This window comes from Pan troglodytes, chromosome 8, assembly GCF_028858775.2.
Source record: "Pan troglodytes isolate AG18354 chromosome 8, NHGRI_mPanTro3-v2.0_pri, whole genome shotgun sequence".
Classification (NCBI taxonomy): domain Eukaryota; kingdom Metazoa; phylum Chordata; class Mammalia; order Primates; family Hominidae; genus Pan; species Pan troglodytes.
Window position 1 is genome coordinate 118,238,821 of NC_072406.2, and position 21,184 is coordinate 118,260,004.

Genomic DNA, 21,184 nt, shown 5'->3' on the forward strand with positions numbered 1-21,184 from the left:
CTTCTCCTCCTGGTACTCTGCTGCCCTTTCTTCTCAGAAGCCCTACTGGTGCTCACACTGGGGCATTTAGCAGCTCCTTTTAGTCACTTTTGTGTCCAAGGGCTGATGCCCATGCAGAGCCTGCTGGCTATTGACTAAAGGTTGGTGGTGGCCACCGCATGCCTGCAAACCACCAGGTTTGAGTATCTTGGGAGAAAGCTCTGGGACAACACCCTCCTTGATGTCAGAGTGTATGGGGCCTTGTTGAAGATTTGCCAGGCAGCCAAGAGAAAGTGTTCCACACATAGAACAGGGGGAGACTTGAATCCTAGAGAAAACAAAACAAAACCTAACAAAACAGAAATGACCCTTGATGAACCTCTTGCTCTGGACTGGTGCCCTGAAAATGAATGAAATTGTTTTAAAGATTACCAAGAAGATATGAAATATCAAATGTGGCATTAATATGTGAGTATTATATTTTATTTTATTTTTAATTGTGGCATAACACATGTAAAATTTATCATCTTAGCTCTGTTTAAGTGCACAGTTGAGTAGTGTTAAGTGTATTCACATTGTTGTACAATCAATCTCCAGAACTCTTTTCATCTTGAGAAACTGAAACTCTATGCCCATTAAACAACAATTCCTATTCTTCCCTTTCCTGGATTCCTGGCAACCACCCTACTACTTTTGTTTTTAATAAATGTGACTACTCTACGTATCTCATATAAATAAAACAATACAGTATTTGTGTTTTTGTGACAGGTTTATTTCACATAGATAATTTCCTCAAAATCCATCCAGGATGTAGCATATGTCACAATTTCCTTCCTTTATAAGATTAAGTAAAATTTCCTGGTATGTATATGCCACATTTTGTTTATCCATTCACCTGCTTATAGACAGCTGAGGTGCTTTCACCTTTTTGCTATTGTGAATAATTATGTTATGATAAAGGGTATACAAATATCTCTTTAGGATCCTGCTTTCCATTTTTGGGGGTATACATGCAGGCATGGAATTGCTAGATCATACAGTAATTCTACTTTTAATTTTCTGAGGGATCACCAAAATATAAGTGCTATTGTCTGAATATGTGTGTCTCCACAAAATTCATATGTTGAAATCCTAACCCCGAAGATGATGGTATTAGGAGGTGGAGGCTTTGGGACGTGATTAGGTCACGTGGGTGTAGCCCTCACGAATGAGATTAGTCCCCTTATAATAAAGAACCCAAAGAATTCTCTTGATTTGGTGATTGACATCATTTCCTCCATGGAAGTGAATATAAAAACAGACACTGTAGAGGACCCTGAGATAATATATGGCTAATGATGAGACCCTTGCAGGTGGTATAGAAGCCTCTGGTTTGCCAGGGCAGATTCATATCTAGGATCAAAAGGATAACCCTAGTTGCTTAACAGGGAATAGAGTTGCATGAGAACGCAACAGTTTATTATAATGTATAGTTATTATAATAATTACAGGAATAGTTTATTATAATTTATAATTATATTAATTTATAATTATAATTTATAACTTATAGTTTAAAAATATCTTTAATTGTACACCAAAGTCATTCATATTATATATATAACATATATATAATACATATATATGAATATTTCTGCAAACAAATCTTTCAAATGTAAAACCAGGAAAGAAGCTGATATTCAAACTGTCAGTTCTACTTCCTTGTCCAGCAAAGATGATATCAAGCAGAGTATATTGGAAATAACCTCATAAAAACTCAGGCACTAGTATACCATATACCTAATCCTAATGTCAATAAATAAACCAGCTGCTTGATAGAAGCCCACCAAACAAGTTCCTACATAGCCGACTTTCATTTCCTTACCAGGATGATAAGGAGGAAAAGAGATATCATTAGCTCTAAGATGGATACTTTAGAAGGAACAGTTCTTTCAATGATTCTAGAAATCTTATCTGGCTTATGTATCTTCTGGCATTCACAGAGAACCTGTAACTATTTTGCATACATTTCTTCTGAACCTATGTCTTATTTCTGCCTGCCACACAAATCCAGAGTACCTATGATTTAGATTACTATATTATTTTCCCAGTTGCCATAATATATTCAAACAGATCAAGAATGTGAGATGTGCTCTAACTAGACTTGGAATAAAATCCTTCTAGTTCTTTATTAATCCCATTTCCTTGAAAAGCAAACAAAACTCTGCCCTGAGGTATAATACAAAACACTTGCTTTGTTATTACTATGGCTATCCTATTTCTTCAGGAGTGCTGTTGTCAGAAATGATTCTTCTGATTTTGGTGGTTGTAGCCTATATCATCATTTAGAGTTCACAGATATGAGAAAGCAATTGAGATGACACTTGTTTTACTAAAGTCAATATTAGTTAACCTGTTGTTTACCTGTGCTTCAGCCCTACATTTATAGACATGGGAATTTCGATCCATGTCTAGCCTGTCTCTGAGCTCTGTAGGCAGAAGCAGAGATGATTTCTAGAAAAATAATCCAGATAATAAAGGATTTGCTTCAACCTTTGTAAAGTATTTTCTCAAGACTAAATCCCATTAACAGCTACATCTACAAATGGATACCACATTTGTTTCTAACCACAATTTCAATGACTTCTACATAATCTTAATGATAATAACATGGGATAGGGTGTTTGTGGCTCCTGATGGAAATCATCACAGATTTTGATGATCCCATGCATATTGTTTTACAAGGTCCTGGAGAAAATATTAAGGCCATGAGAACAGCATCTATGAAATGAATGCAGTGGAGCTAGTGCCAAGGCTAGGGTCTAGGAAAAGTTGACTTACCCCAAATTTGCTGATTGTGCCATTCAGTTGACTCTTCCCTTGCTCTTGGCTTGCTCCTTGGTCATATGTTCCTGGACTGAAGGCTTCAACATGCCTTTAGGAAAGAACTGCCAACATTTCTAGTAGGATATCCAGTACTGGGATCCAAGGCAAAATGCAGGCCACTGAAGAAGCTCATAGCTTCTAATAAAGCTCAATTATGTATTTGTTGATGAGAGAAAGCCTCAAGGTGAAAGACAGAATGTTGACTTAATTTATTAAATGAGAAAACTAATGGAAATAGATTCAATCATATATATTTCTACTTACCGTAGAAAATATATTATGATAGAACTACAATTTTCAGATGAGATTGAGAAACCAGCTGCCTTCAGCATCTTCTGTGACTGATTTACTCTAAACTAGGAATGAGATCTGCAAACCAACAGGTTCTACTCAACCACCCTTTACTTCCTGCTTTCTTGTGGAACCATGCAAGCTTAGGGAGACCTGTTAGGCTTGGGCTTGTGAACTACAGTTCTCCAACCGCAAATGTGTCATGCATTCCCTGGGCAGAAGTGTCCATGATCACAGACTGTGGTATCAAACTGTCTCCAACAGCAACCAAAGACTGTGTGGGATGTCTGAGAAGGACACTAAGCAAGCCAACAGCTGGACTGGGAGAAAAAAATAACTTTCCATGGCATGTTCAAAAATTATGTGGTACCCTCAGAACATGCAAATAAACAATTATATGTGGATAGAAGATGGCTACAAACATCTACACGCACTGAAAATAAAATCTGCATCCATAATCAACAGAACTCTAGACTGGGTTCATATTCTTCAACATAAAATGCAACTTTTGAAGAAATTCCTAAAGTTTTATTCCTCCCTCCCAAAGAAAATCTTCACAACACTGTAATCTCTTTGTAGATTTTGAAACACTTCTATGACCAAAAATTATAATTTTATTTTTAGTCAAAATATTGTCCTGGATAAGTACCATAGTCCTTTAAGATGTGTCATCAGTACAATTTCCCAAATGGCTAATTTCTAACAATAAAGTCCAATTTCCCCTCCACAGCTAAGTGTCATGTTTTCTCATCTACTAAAAGTCAAGTGGCTCCTCTGGCTTGTAGATTACAAGACAATGTTTGGATGAGGTGTCAGGCTGTACCTGCATATGCTTCCTCTAATGTAGTCTTATCATTATCAAAGTAGTGATTTTGAATTTTGAAATGGTGGCCTGTTTTTACACAACATAATTCACATAACTCCACATAGATATTGAGATTTATGTAGTAGGATGTATTTATCTTAGCCAAGCCCATGTAGGAATAGCACAGGAAACAATATGTCATACTTGCATGCCTGAGTTGCTGGTCCTAGGTTTGGTGAAGTTGTCACTGTGGGTTAAGAATTTTCAGAACATTTTCCAGGGAGTACAGCAAGTTTTGGTATTTGGGTTGATAAAATTTAAAAGATGCTTTCAAGGACTTCTGCATTGAGACAATACGATCAAAAGGCAAAAGTCTATAGCTTCTAGCTTTCACCTGTTTCAACCCTGAACAATGTTCAGCCTGGACTCTAGTAAGCATAACCATTTGAAATTTGGGAGTAGAGTCAAAAGGTCATACTTCAGGACCTAAAATGTCGGGAAAAAAGTACGTGAGTCATTTGCACACAACATTTGCTCAAATGTTGCACAGAGATTGATCATAGAATATTTGGAAACCATTCTATGAACATTTGTAGCCAATGGCTTTTGTTCAGATGAGTTCTAAATTTATTAAGAAACAGAGACTAGATTTTTTTGATATTATTGAAATATTCAGTAACCACTACTCCTTTGAATGTTAATAGCATTAAATGTGTATTTGTATTTTGCCAAGGCACTCTCCATTACCTTACCCATGTTGATATAACTTTGCTTATCGTAATATATACAAATGACCCTTAAATCTGTAGTAACTATGGTCCAAGAATGTAAATAGCTGAATATATGTGAATGAACACATGAATGGATGGACAGAAGGATGAATTAAAAATAAAAATAAATAAATGCAGAAACAAATAAATGCATAAAGCCAGCAGAAAGTGAGTATAGTTAGTACCTGGGGAGGGGGGTATTAAACTTATGATAGGGAAGTCAGAGAAAGGGTCTCTGACAAGATAACATGAGTAAAGTAAGATCTGAGCAAAGGAGCTGAGAATGTAAGCCTTGTGCATTCTTTGAAGAAGAATGTTTCAGATAGAGGAAAGAGAATAAAGATCTAGAGGCAGAAACACATCTGACATGACTGAAGAACAAAGAGGCCAGTGTGGTGAGAGCAGAATGAATGAAGGGGAGAGATGTAGGATATGGGTTATAATTCCAGGGGAGACAGATTGTATGGGCCTTTAGAGGCCCCTATAAATATCTTGGCATTTATACCCAATAAATACAAATGTTTACTTAAAAATCATAATGGGAAATGAAATTTAAGTTCAGCTTTTCTGCATCATTCATAATATGTGAGGTATTATTTTTCTAGTAGTGGATGAGTGTTGAACTATACTATTTCTCATCCTTTTTGTTGTCAATAGTCTTACTTATTGAGATGGGAGGCTTGTAGCTATGGAATAAAAGAAAATTAACTGTAATTGTTACTGATTTAGTACCAAACACTAATATCCTTCATTAATGTATTTCTTCAATGAGGAACTCTAAGCAATTTCTATATGCTCAGTACTGTGCTAGGAAATAATTGCAAACTCCAGGAGGACTGGGACATGATTGCTTCAAACTGCTCCTTTTCAGGATTAGCATAGCTCAATAGCACATGCTCAATAATGTGTCCAGAATAAAGAAGTTACTAATAAATGAGGAAATGAGGATACAACAGTGAAGAGTATATAGTTGGTGTCTGATTTCACAGAACATACAGTCAAATGAAAGAGTGATTTTAAAATAAGCAACTATAGTACAGTTATGCACCAAACAATGTTTTAGTGAAGAACAGACCACATATATGACGGTGGTTCCATAAGATTTATTATGGAGCTGAAAAATTTTTATCACCTGATGATATCTTAATCATCTTGATCCTTTGTAGGTCTAGGCTAATACGTGTGTTTGTGTCTTAATTTTTAACAAAAAGTTTTAAAGTAAGATAAATAAATTTGCAATGGAAAAAAGCTTATAGAATAATGATATAATGAAAGAAAATATTTTTGTACAGCTATACAGTGTGTGTTTTGAACTGAAAGTTATTACAAGAATCAAAAAGTTAAAAAATTAAAAGCTTATAAAGTAAAAAATTACAGGTAAGGTTAATTTATTGTTAAAAAATATTTGTTTATAAATGTACTGTAGCCTGATTATATAGTGTTTACAAAGTCTCCAGTAGTGTTCAGCAATGTCCTAGGCCTTCACATTCACTCACTACTCACTCACTCACCCAGAGCAATATTTAGTCCTGTACGCTTCAGTCACAGGAAGTAACTTACATAGGCGTACCTTTGTGTTTTTTAAATCTTTTACATTCTATAATGTTTGCACAATGACAAAATCACCTAAGGAATACTTTTTCGAACATATTCCCACTGTTAAGCGACTCATGACTATGATGAAGGAAGGGTAGTTTCAGAGTGATGGTGATTAATCATTGCAGAATTCAGTTACAAAGTAACTACTGCCTAAAATATCAACACTAAGAAAAGTCATTGAAATACCAGTGTTGTTGGAGAAAATTGGAAGAAAAAGACTAAGCATACAAATTGCAGATATTTATTTCTTGTTTAGAATATGATTAGGCTGAATGGTGAAATGCACCTAACAAAATTAAGTCAACTTTATAAATGGTGCCGGGTTGTTTATTAGATTTGCTTGAAAATTTCTCAAAAAATTATCCAAGACTTTGGCAATTTACTACAAAGCCAATTCTATGAATATAATCACTAAAAAAAAATCTATTGCCTCAGCATCTTCTTCACCAAGAACAAGAGTAGGCGCAAAACTCAAGAGTAATTTCAAAGCATGTTGATTTCTCCCATATTCCTCTTATGGATAATTCATTAAGGCCTTGCAAATGTCAATTCACAAATCAAAGACACATTTGTATCTTCAGGTTCTTACATGTAAAAAAGAGAAACCATCCATGTTTATGTAAGAGATGTTATTTCAATTTATAATTACCTGTCAGCTTTCAGGAAAAATGAATATTCAAGAACACAGGAAGAATCACCATACAACAAAAAGGAAAACACCACTGATTGTTCTGGAAGTCATTAACTAAATTGTCTATTTACAAACCTTAGCATGACTCTAAAATTACCTAATGCTTTTCTTGTAGAAAATAAAAAAGAAATAGTATCTAACAAACAGAATCTTGATTATTAGAAGGGATTTTTATAGTTTCCAAAGCAGCAGTTGGCAAAATTTTTCTATAAAGGGTCAGACAAAATATTTCAAGCTGTGCAGGCTAAACATTCTCTGTCACTGCTACTCAACTCTGCCGGTGTAGTTGAAAGCAGGCTTTGTGAACAAATGAGCATGGTTGATAAAACTATTTACAAAAGCAGGCAGCATACCAGATGTGGCTCACGGGTTACAGTTTGCAGACCCCCATTCTAGAAGATTTTCAGATTAAAGAAGCTCTGGGGGTGCTTAGTATTTATCTGACCACAACCAGATACATTCCAAAGTCATGACAGCTATAATATCTCAGGTGATATCCAGCCTGGAGAATAAATCCTATTTATGTAAGTCAACTGAAAAATCAAATGGAGAACTTTACCTGAACTTGCCTGCAGTTGATACATTCTGGGAGACATGAAAAATACATTTTTAATGACAGAAATTAACCCATAAAAAGATGTTTGAGGAAGAGGGATGTGTGAATCAAGTGTGTTCAATCTTTTTTAGCAGAACTGCCTGAAATTTACAAAAGCAGAAAATAGATTAAGCTAGATGTCAAGATGTCTGGATTCTATTATGGGCTTTGCTACTAAGAGCTCATATGACCCCTACACTTCAATTTCCCTAACTCTAAAAAAAAAAAAGTATGTGAACTTGATGAACTTTGAAATTATTTCAGACTAGAAAAGTTGATGGTATTGTGAATGAAATGAACGTTTTGGTAATATTGCCAATTAAAAGAAACCATGGCTGAGAGAGCCAATGGTGACTAAGAGGACAGGTGCCCCACCAGGCAGACCTGCTATGAGCATTCAACATCTGAGTTGCCAGGGACTTTTTAATGACAATGAAATCAAGATGATGGAATGCCTCATAGAATACATGCCATAAGTTCCAGGCAGAGTCTGTTCAGCACCCAGATAACCGGTAGACAAATGTACAGTGTGGAAAAGGTAGAGAGAGACTAGCTGCCAATAAGCCAAAGCATTCATTGCTTGCAAAGTAGAAGCAAATGTTGCTCACATCAGAGCATATGAAGCAAGGCCTCCTATTTCAGTGTGTGTTGGTATCCATACATTTCTTTAAAGAAAAGGTCAATTTATACTCGGTTATATTTGATTATTAAAGGCTAAGATGCTGCATTTGACTGTGAATCTGGAAAACCCTCAATCCAAGAAATTCTCAAGAAAGGTAATCTCAGATTCCTAGGAGCTCAGGTTTCAAAATTCATCAGAAAGAAAGTACTGGTGGAGGACTGCTTGGAGAATATGCTACCTCTTGATGACACTGGGTTCTCTAAAATCTATCCTTCCATTGAGTCAGACCATCTGAGAAACAAACTTGTCCAATCTATCCCTCCTACCTGCTCACCATAGAATTGCTTTTGCGGAATCAGAGTTTGCTGCAATGCTATAAATATACACTGATGATACTTACATACAGCGTAGCCACATGTTCTGGGGTGCCTGGGAAAATCCTAGTTTATGCCTATTGTCCCAACATAATGACTGATGATAAATGCTTTTCCAAGAACCATTTTTCTCTTAATGAAGGCAACTTAAACAATTCAACCATTTTTAAAGAAAAATCGTAGGGAAAAGGAAACAAACAAACAAACACGATTTAGTGGACCCTCTTATTTTTCCTAAATCAAGTGGGAAGAAAGAGAAGCATTCTCAACCAATGGATTTTCACCATTCTAGAGCAGGTATGGCAAATACTGACACTGAAAAAGGAAAATTAATTAACGTCTTTCTGCTTCTTGGTCACCAAGGAAAGTGGATCTTGACTTGAATCACAGGTGGCACAGTGTTTCTGTGATCAGGGTTCAGCAAATAGATGGCAGTTGTATGACCTGATACATGCCTGCTCTCTTGCCTCAGGTTGCCCTGGAGAAATGACCAAAAGGCCATAGGTCCCTCACTTTTTGAGGACCACGTTTCATTGCAAGCAGCCAAGCATCTAGCACCCAGAAAGATTAGATAAAAACAACTCACCAAACCTTTTCAAATATATCACTTCCCTTTAAAGTACAGCTATTTGTTCCAGTATTCAATTAGCGACACAATATTCTAGTTATAGCATTTCACTATATTTTTAATATACCCAAATTTTAACTAATTTATGGGACACCAAAATGATCAAGTGAAGAGTACAACATTTGTTTTGGAGGAACCAGACTCTAAAATATTATCATCTACATCCTTTTATTTTCTTTAGTTTACATTTATTATAGCTTGTTATTTTAAATCATTGTTGGAACAAGGCAGTTTATAAATAAAGAATAGAAAAGTACAAATGAAATAGTGACATGGCATGATGTTTCCCAGGGTTCCTCAAACCATACTGAGACTTTACAAGGGAAGAATGATCCTTGTTTATTTAACAATCAACAAATAGCAATGTGCACTACGTTAGGAAAGATAACACTATATCACCCCCTGAATATTCTGTGTAGCTTTAGGTGGTCTTACTTATTTCCTTTCCTTCTCTAGTAGTAGAGTGCAGTTGCACACAATGAGCATCTCTCCAATATGCAGCTCTTTTAATGAACAGCTCATATATTTGCTCAAAAGATAGGCCTGGGGAAATATAAGGCAATGGAAGATTTTGTTCTGCCCACTAATTTATTTGAAAACCCTTTGGATTGAGTGGAAAGACAGTTTTAATGGTCTTTTTACATCCTACAAGAAATATAATAATCACCAGCTAACCCAAACATAACTTTTGAAGGAATCATAGCTAAAAAAGAAAATGGGAAGGTAGTGCTGTGGGTTAACTTGTGTCCTCCGTAAAGATAAACTGGAGTCCTAAACCCCAGTACCGATAAATGTGACCGTATTTAGAAATAGGGCCTTTACAGACATAAGTAGTTAAGATAACATCATACCAGGTACAGTGAGCCCTATATCCAATGACTGACACCTTTATGGAAGGCCATGTGAAGACACAGAGACACAAAGACTCAGAGGAAAGAAGGCCACATAACAACTGAATTAGATATTAGGATGATAAAGCTACAGTTCAAAGAACAGCAAGAACTGCCAGTAATCACCAGAAGCTGGAAAAGACACAAAAACATTCTTAAATAGAGTCCTTAGAGGGAGCAGGAGCCTGCTGACACCTTCGTTTCAGGTTTCTAGCCTCCAGAACTGTGAGAGAATACATTTCTGTCCTTTTAAACCATATATTTAGCAGTACTTGGTTACAGCAGCCCTAGGAGATTACAGTAAGGGACAAACTCCCTTTGTTAGGATCCCCTTATCACTTCCTTTCCAACTTCTTAATCTCCAGGGTAATATGCATTTTAATGAGATTCTATATTTTAAGTTAAAAGATGACAGTATAGTTTGCTAGTGAACAGCGTGAGCTTTGGAGAAAGAAAGATCTGAATTTAAATCTGGCTTTACCATTTGTTAATGAAGCATCTGGGCCAAGTCACTTGATCTCTCTAATATTCAGTTTCATTATAATTAAAGTGGGAATAATTACAATGTCTACTTAGAAATGTGATCATATAAGTAAATAATGAGCATTGACCTTACACAGGGGATAAAAGGCACAGAAATCAAAGACATTAAAGTCATAAAAAAGAAGTTAAATTGTTTGCAGATGCCATGATATTACATATAGAAAACCCTAAAGATCATCAAAAAACTGTTGGAACTAAGAAAGGAATTCAATAACATTTCAGGATACAAAATCAGTTGTTTTCTATACACTAACAACAAACTATCTGAAATCTGTAAGATATTGAATAAAGAAATTGAAGACATAAATAAATGAAAAACTATTCTGTGGATTGGATTGGAAGAATTAATATTGTTAAAATGTTCATACTACCCAAAGAGGTTTATATGCTTAATGCAATCCTTATCAAAATTCCAGTGACATTTTTCACAGAAATAGAAAACACAATCTAAATTTGGATGGAACCATTACATAGCACAAATAACCAAAGCAATTCTTAAGAAAGAACAAAAAAGCTGGAGGCATCACAGTCCCTGATTTTAAAATATATTACAAAGCTATCGTAATCAAAACATCACAGTACTGGCACAAACAGACACATATATTACAGGAATAGAGAGCCCAGAAATGAACCCATACATATATGATTAATTACACTTTGACAAGACTGCCAAGAATACACAATGGGGAAAAGATAGTCTCTTCAATAGAGGGTGATGGGAAAACTAGATATCCATGTGTAAAAGAATGAAATTGCACACTTCTTATATACCATATTAAAAAACTAACTCAACATAGATTAAAGATTTAAATGTAAGACCAGAAGCCATAAAAATCCTAGAAGAAAATAGGGGAAAACTCCATGATATTGGTCTTGGCAATCACTTTTTGGATATGACACCAAAAGCATAGACAATAAAAGCAAAAATAAACAAGTGGGACTACATCAAAATAAAAAAAAAAAACTTCTGCATAGAAAAGAAAACAATCATCTGGGCATGATGTCAAATGCCTGTAATTCCAGCACTTTGGGAGGCTGAGGCAGGAAGATGCCTTGAGCCCAGTATTTCGAGACCAGCCTCACCAACATAGTGAGACCCCATCTCTGCATTTTTTTAAATTAGCTGGGCATGGTGATGCATGCCTGTAGTCACAGTTACTTGTGAGGCTGAGGTGGGAGGATTGCTTGAGCCTGGGAGGTTCAGGGTGCAGTGAGCTGTATTCATGCCAGTGCACTGCAGCCTGGGTGACAGAGCAAGGCCCTATCTCAACAAAAAAGAAAAAGAAATCAACAAAATGAAAAGGCAACCTACAGAGTGGGAAAAATATTTGCAAACCATGTATCTGACAAGGTATATGGAAATATATAAGGAATCCAAATAACTCAATATATATGGCAATATAAAAATACAAATAAACCCGATTTAAAAACGAACAAAAAAACCTGAATAGACATTTTTCTAAAGAAAACATACAAATGACCAACAGGTATATGAAAAAGGTGTTCAACATCGCAAATCATCAAGGAAATTCAAATCAAAACCATAGTGAGATATTGCCTCACTCTTGTTAGGATGGCTATTATCAAAAAGACAAGAGATAACAAGTGTTGGCCAGGGTATGGAGAAAGGAAATCCTTGTACACCATTAGTGGGAATATAAGTTGGCACAGCCATTATGGAAAAGAGTATAGAGGTTCCTCAAAAAATTAAAAATAGAATGATTATATTTTCCAGCAATATATACTTCTGGGGCTATATCTTGATAACTTGAAATCAGTATATAGAAGAGATATCTGCACCACATGTGATTGCATCATTATTCAGAATAGTCAACGGATACACATAATCGAAGTGTCCATTAATGGATGCCACATGTATCATGGAATATTTATCAGCCATAAAAATAAGGACATTCTGCCATTTGTTACATCATGGATAAACCTGGAGGATATTATGCTAAGCGAAATAAACCAGACAGAGAAAGAAAAATACTATATAATCTCACTTATGTATGGAATCTAAAAAAGTAAAACTCATAGAAGCAGAGAGTAGAACAGTGGTTGTCAGGGGCTGAAGGGTGGAGGAAGTGGAGAGATATTGTTCATAGGGTACGAACTTTTTAAAATTATTTTTCAGTTTTGTTAAGGTATAATTGACAAATATAAATCATATATATGTATGAACAATGTGATTTTTTGATATATGTGTTGCGAAATGTTTAAATCAACCTAATTAGCATATGCATCACTTCACGTACTTAATTATTTGTGTGGAGAACATTTAAGATCTACTTGCTCAGCATGTTTCAGGTATATGATACATTGCTATTAACTGTAGTCACCACCCGATCAGACTAAAACTTTGTAAAAAGGGTAATAACTTTTTGTTGTAAGATGAATTGTTGTGAGTACTAATGGATAGCATGGTGACTATAGTTAATAACACTGTATGGTAACAGTGGATTTTAAATGTCTTCAGCCCTCTACACACACAAATGATAACTATGGCTAATGATGGATGTGTTAATTTGATTGTGGTAAGATTACACAGTCTACACATGTATCAAACCATTGCATTATCCATCTTAAATATATACAATGTTGTCAATTAAATATTTAAAATAAGAAAAATAAAAACCAGTTTAGGATTTAGGTTCATGCCAGCCAGGAGTATGATTGCAACAGATATGGGGTAGAACTGAAATGGACAGCATATGGAAGTCTTTTCTAGCTATGGGGTCTCACGACCCACTTAATAGGGCAGTGGTGGCTATATGGATTCCTGCAGATTTGGCAGGAAACTCAGCAGGACATTGAGACTCTGCTAGAAGCAAGAAGCCCTGTTTTTCTTTCCACCCCCACCAATCTGTCAAGATTTAAGGTTTGGATTAGAAATTAAAACAAAGATGGTAGCAAAAGAAGCACAATGTAATTTTTCATCAAAGGGCCTCAGCTAAACTGCTCTTAAAGATTCAAGCTGGAATATGTCACCCAAACTCCTCTCATTCTGTTCTATTTTTAATTTCTCAGCCATCACAGATGTTGGGGTGTGAGTGTGTTTGTGTGTGTGTGTGTGTGTGTGTGAACTAATTAACTTTATTTTGCATTATGACACTGCAGCTCTTGTTTTGGCTATATTTCTCCTATAAGTCAAGAAAGAGTAAGTAGAAAACAAAACTGCAAAATCACACGTATAGCTACCACTCCTCTAATATTTATCTAAATCAATATTTACATAAAGGTGTAAAAAGCAAAGAATAAACCAGAAGTTGTGGTGTTCCTGAACCTTTCATGTTGCATAATACTCTATTATTACTTCTTACGTCCTCTGGTACCTGCTAGAGTTTAGAGTTGTGGTCATGGATTTGAGAAAGCAAGGGATATATCTACACATGCAAAAATGACAATGAAGTTCACATCCATGAGTTATTATCTTCCACAGTTATTTAGCTGACCATGGAGAAAAAAAACAAGTCTTAGCTAGATGAATAGGGGCAATGAGGAAGTGGAAAATAATTTTGCATTAAGGCTCTACAGTGTATGCTCCCCACATTATTTCTCTTTTAAACATGAAATTCAAAGCACATAAATCATTAAGATATAGCAAAATCCCATGCTTTACTGGAATTTAGGGAATATAAATGTTTAAATACCAAGCATTAGCATTCTTCTTTCAGATGATTTATATTTTGAAGTAATCAAAGTAGTAAACTTGCATTCCTCCTCTCTTAGAAATAATTTTCCAAATAACCCTGTTATATTGATTTCTACCGTCTCACACAAATACACATACACACACACACACACACACAAAACACAATCACAGAAGTTGATGTCACACAAATGTGTTATATATTTTGTTCTTTACTTAATGACCATCTGCCATAACTTATTAAAAATTGTATATATTCAAGGTGTACAACATGATTTGATATATGTATGCAGATAGTTCCCAACTTATGCTGGTTCAATTTACATTTTTTCAACTTTAGAATGGTGCAAAAGTGATATGCATTTATACAGTACTCATAAAACTATTATGTTTTTCACTTTCAGTAAACCACATGAGATATTCAACACTTTATTATAAAATAGGCTTTGTGTTAGATGATTTTCAGACGATGTTATTTTCAAATTGCAATGGATTTATTAGGATGTAGCCCCACCACAAGCCAAAGAACATCTGTGCATTGTGTAATGACTGTCAAAATCAAATTAAATTAACCCTTCAAATACCACCCATGCTGTACATTAGATTGCCAGGATTTGTCATTTTATAACTAAAAGTTTGTACCATTTGATCAGCATGTCCCCATTTTCCCCAATCCCCAGTTCCTGGGTGACCACAGTTCTACTCTCCATTCCTATGAGTTAGACTTTTTAGATTTCACATATAAGAGAGACCATACAATATTTTTCTTTCATTTCACTTAGCATAATGTCCTCCAGGTACCATGACTCCTTAAGTAAACTGTGTGTTTCTTGGCGGCAGATGCTCTTTCCTTCTTTTATGTCCCCAATAGTTTCTAAACCAAGACTGCACAGAAGTGCTGCAGGAGTGCTACAGGGGATGGAGGCCATAGTTCCAGCTTCTGGTATTTATTTATTGTGTGTACCACAAAATGTAGATCAAGGATTTGTAAAAGAAAATATTAATACTTGACTTTTAGTGGCTAGTTGTCATCTGACCCCATATATTGAAGGAAACCATAAATCTAGGATGGAGTAGTCTTACAGCATGATAGAATCTCAGCAAGGCTATGGGCTCTTCTGAAACTAAACATACAAGCAGCAGTCAAACATTTACAGTCATGATTTGGGGATGTTAGGATTCAGGACATTTTATATTCTGATTCTGTAATCTAGGCAAAATGCTAAAAATACATTTTGATTGTTTGGAGAAACAATGAATAGAAAGGGCAAGCATCATGAAAACTGAAAGTTTCTAAAAGCTGTCTTCAAACGAAGGAAGGACTCTCACATGGAAGTGGACATGCTATTTCATGTGGAGCCAGAAAATACAAAAGAGCAATAGAAGTAAACATGAAATGTATTATAATAACTAAATAACTTTCTTATTAAAAATATGCTCAAAAAGAAAAGGTGGCCTTCAGATACAGGTTACATTTACTAGAATCAATGAAATAAAATATTGATTGAGCACTGGCCAAGGACACACGGGGATTTCAAGTGTGTGTGTGTGTGTGTGTGTGTGTGTGTGTCACCTAAGTTACCTTCCAGTTCTATGATTTTATGAAATGTAGCCACCCATTGCAATTAAAGGAAAATTTTAAGTGACTTAACAAAGATTAGGCACAGGCTCATGGACCATTAAGATATCATCATAAATCTCCAAAGAAAGGAGATAAGTTAGCATCAAAAAGATGCTTTGATTTTTGACCCTATGTCACTTTAAAATTGCAGAGATCCTAAAAGAAACCAAGGAAGATCAAAATTCAGGCTATACACTCTTTCCTGGTGACTACTTACATCTAGACAGTGAAATGTTTCCTGATAAAACACAGTGATTTATGTTTGTGTTTTAATTTTGAAAAATGAAGACAACCGTGGATTTAATTCTGGAAAATCAGTATACACTTGGTCATGCCCCGATACCCACATCTGTATACCATTCATGCTCTGCCATGTTTTACAGTGCTCAAGCCCAACAGATTTATGGTAACTGGGCCTAGCAATTCATGGTACCCTGGAAAAAAATGAAGTGAGACCATTAAACATGGAGAAGAACACTTACTAAGAAATCAAAAATTTATTATAATACAAGTGTATTAAAGGCTATCCCCCTCATTGTGGCCCAACATGACTGTCTTGTTTCATCTGATACTACACATACTTTTGTCTGAGAAACTTATGCTGGCCATAATGACATTGAAGGGAAGAAAAACAGAAAAGTAAGCTTTTCTCATCAAGTCTTCTTTCAGAGCCAGAGATTCTAGACTCTGCGGATTAAGTTGCTCTATATTTTTTCTCTGTTCTAGATTATTGGCCTAAGAAACTTCTAAAGAAGAGTGGGGAATAGGGAAGCTTCTTCAAGATTCTAGGCAAAAATTTTCCTCATGTAGCTCTCAGATCCCAAGAACCAAGGTCATAACATTCTACTCTCCACCAATACTCAGATGATAGATAAAACCAGAATGATAAAACTTCAGATCCTTTAATATTACCATGACATAAACTCTATGAGGCCAGCGATTGTTGTCTAATTTTTCTGTAACTCTTTTTTAGGGTGTGGGACAGTGCCCATCATGCAGAAAGCATTCAATAAATGTTTGTTGAATAAATGAATGAATAACAAATCAATGTGTCATTGAATTAAGTTTGATAATGGCATCATATTATAGAGAAAGTATTTGCAAATCCTGCACTCAAGAAAAGAAAACATTTTATGCATTAACATGATCACTGAGAAATTGATGTTTTAAAATTAGGCTCCTGCAGAGTTCCATTTTACTTCAATTTTATATATATCTCTCTCTCTCCAGAAAATCAAACATTATCATTGTTTATATGTTATTGATTTAGCTCTCTGGACTACATTTCAGAGTTGATCCTGCACCATCTCACATTCAGGGCTCTTTGCAGGTGAAGGTGCAGGTGCAGGAACTGCTCCAAGAACTCGAGACAAAGGTTCTTTGGAGCAGGTTTTGATGCTTACATTGAGAATGTGGGAACTTGTCAGATCGTTCCTTCCCACTGTGTTTCATTTGTTTATTTGTCTTTAACTAGCAAAAGTGAGAAACTCTTTATAGGTCAGTGGTTATGAGGTTGGCCCCTGGAGTCAGACTGCCTGGGTTTACCATTCACACCACTTAAAATCTGTGTTATTTCTGAGGCTTAATTTCTCCATCTGTATAATGGACTCAAAGCAGTACCTAATTCACAGGTTTATTTTGAAGATTGAGTTTGGAGGTGGAAGTTCACATCACAGTGCCTGGTATACAGTAAGTGTTTAATGATTGATAGATTAATAGGTAGTAAGCATGGTAATAACTGTATCCCACCCTTCCTTTTCATGTTCCCTGCTATGTACCATTCTTCTACCCCTACCCTGCCGCCTTATAGAAGAAGCCCCTGAAAACATGCTGCTATTTGAAAATCCTGCATTCCCAGGAAGGGTGTGCACATGGAGGATCCTGACGGTACCTGACTGTGTGCAGATGCAGCAGCCCTAACTCTGACTCTGACCCTACTTCTGTATCTTAAGCCCGGTGGATCCCTTGCAACTATATGATTCCTCTGTTATCAGTTGGTGATAATGGTGCCAGAGAGGGCAGAATTGTTTCAGAATTCAGAGAGAGGATGGCATGTTAAAACTGGAAGAAATATTCTAGATCAAGACCCTTATTCAGTAGATGAGGACAACGAAAGCAGAGAAACAGTGTGCCCGACCCAGGTCTGGCTTACTGAAATTCCTGGTTGATGTCTCTGTGCCCCCTATTCCTGCCCACCTCTCCCACTTTCCGAGAATGTTTAGTCATGACAACCAAAAGAGATTTGTTAATCAGGGGACCCACTTTGGTGAAAGGAGATGATTCTGTATCATTAACTGATTAAATAAAACAAATTCCAATACAACATTTACTTTTCTGTCTGCCACCCCTTGGAGGAAAATTTCAAGAAGAAACAAAAATAACTAGCAAACTACATGTTAAGCATTCCAATATTCTGTTTTTAACAAAATATTTTAGCATTTTAAGAAAAAGAATATGAGGACTTTACAATGGGGGTCCAGTTTTTCTTTGTTATTTTAATTTTAACTTTTGATGAGCCACATTGTTCTAGCTATATTAATTTGAATCCATCTGGCTTACACAGAGAGACATTTCAAATGCTTTCCATAATAGCGGGAAGGAATGATCTCATGAGGAAAGGATTTTTTCATGCTGCTGGATTCTTGGAGGCTTTTGCTGAGAATCATCATGTAGGGTGAGGTGGAGCATCATGCATTTATTTAACAAATATGTATTGAGTAGGTGACGTGCCAGGTACCGTGTCAGCTACTAGGTTTATGAAAATGAGATTCGGACCTTATTCTCAAGGAGCATAGTATCTAGTAGGAAATACTAGTATGTTAATTAATTACTAATAAAAGTCACAGTAAATGTAATGCTAGTGTATATTCAGTGTGCTCTGTTAGTCTTAGAAGTGGCCCCTAGATCACGCTGGGACTAAAATAAAAGATCTCTGAGGGGCTGACTCTTGATGGACAAACTGGGAAAGAAAAACTCTTTGAATTAAAGAATAACAGGAGTCTAAAAGCTTTGATATTAACTTAGCAGATAACTGGCAAAATCTAATCCAGCCTTACCTCACTTTCCATTGAAGAATTTATTAAAATCATACAAATGATTACACACTGGGAATACTCATTAAACACCTGCAAGATTCTATGGGAAAATTTTCATTAATCAAAGCCCAGATGTGACCCCATGGCCAAATATTTAGAGACTATTGGAAGAAGGCTGATTTTTCCTTATGTCAGTTACCTGCTCCTATCCAGTAACAAGATTTCTGTCTGTGAGGGAAAAGCAAGAACACTGGATATGTCTGTGGCTCTGAGTGGACCTTTCTAATAGTGCTGACTTTCATCCTATCCTCTGCCCAGGTTGTGACCTTAGTGACTAGCAAATTAACCAGCCTCTGCATGTGAGCTCACGTTTCCTGATTATGGGATTGTTAAAATAATAATCTAACTGCCTGACACTTAAACAGTGGGATATTTTTTAATCCGAAGGGCAGTTGTTTCATTAGAAAGAGCATAAATCTCAGCAAAGTTAAGGTTTTAAGCAGTGGTGAGTTTCACAAATAGTCGTAGTTCCACACAGCACCCTCATTCTTGCCATTACTTCACATTCATGTCAGGTTTAGAACATTCTCTGGGTTTCAGTTAGGAAAGGGGACTCAGGGGCTAGAGCTCTGATTGGAAATTAATATGTGGAATGTCAGACTTTGATTACAAATGTCACAATTATTTCCTTGGTTAGATCAGTTTCACAGCTTCAGGTCATTGTTCAACAATTTTATTAAATATCCACTTTATGCCATGTACTATTCTATATGCTGGAACATACCAGTAAATAAAAAGCTAGGGGTACCTACACACTGTGATTTCTGTGGAACTGGGAAACTGTCCATCATAATGGCACCAGAGCACTTACATGTTAGTCCAATTGCTTGTCAGTTCTATCACTGCTTAAAAGTGATAGTAAATTCAACTTTTCTTTGACTCTCAAGAAACAGAAAACATTTTAAATCGGTAATTTTATTACAACAATGACTGGTGTAAAAAGTAGCCATAGAAGAAGAAAGTTAACATACCCAGAAGATGTAAATCTTAAATATAGGGCATGCTTGTTTATAAATATTCAGTATAAGTAGCTTTTGCTACCTATACTTAAAACTTCTCTCTTTCTCTCTCTCCATATATATATATATATGAAATACAATAAGTGTACAGATCATAAGTGCACATTCCTTGATTAATACCCCATTTCAATTTTTTTAAATTTTATTTTTTGGATTACCAAATAATATAAATTCCCAATACTCATAAGACTCAGCTGATGTGTACGTCCCCAGCTTCATATATAGAAATAAATATCAGTTTAAGATAATGAATTTTAGATTAAAATATGAAAGGCAAATGGCACAAAAATTCCAGAGCCTAAAATGGTGATTTCTGAAAAAAAGTGATAATACTTTACAGTCCAGTTTAGGATGTAGGTAGTGGTCAATTCTATACACGCAGCTGTGTTTCTAAAATCTTGACCTTATTTGGTAGAAAAACTAGAAGAGAAATTGCCCACATGAATGCATGTGTGCACACACACACACACATATCAACCGTCCTCAATTCAAAAGGGAATAGAGAAAATTCTGCTCATCTGGTATTCCTCCAAAACCTGAGGTGTAAAACTAAAATAAAATATACCCCATAGAATCCAAAATTGGGATCCAAATTTACACCACACATGGTGCATAAATTACGTGATGAGAACTTATTGTTAAAATAGGTCTAGGCTTATTAAGTTTTGCAAGCTCTTGGCAGAAATAAAACTCCAGATTTAATCAATAAAACAGAAACTACTATAACCCAACATGAGCAAAACTCTCATGGACAAATAATTCTTGCCAACGATAACCTCTTATCAAAAGTCACCCAATACATGAAGAAATGATTCTATCTAATAGGCAGTCTATTGGCACAACACAAAATAACATCACAGAACTTGATATAATGGTACAATCTGAAATAGGTTCTTAAATAACTATAAAAAATGAGATTAAAAGGATCGAAGACAAAATACAGAAAATAAACCAAAAAATAATAAGAAGCCATAAATAAACAGAAGAGATTTTTAAAAAACAGAATTTCTATAAATGAAGACTAGTCATTGAAATTTAAAACGTAGGAAATGATAACTAGCAAATCAGACATGGCTAATCTGTAAACTGAGGATAAATTTGAAGAAATCATCTGAATCCAGCACAGAGATATAAGAACTAGAGCAGTA

General features: G+C 35.6%; 1 long non-coding RNA gene across 1 annotated transcript in view; it reads left to right on the plus strand.

Annotated features, from left to right (window-relative positions):
- The first annotated feature begins 263 nt into the window (after positions 1 to 263).
- LOC107966939 (uncharacterized) overlaps positions 264 to 21,184 on the plus strand; it is a 48,533-nt gene continuing 27,612 nt past the window's right edge. The window contains exon 1 of the long non-coding RNA XR_001706997.3: positions 264 to 447. This is a non-coding gene — a long non-coding RNA (uncharacterized LOC107966939). The remainder of the gene's footprint in view (positions 448 to 21,184) is intronic.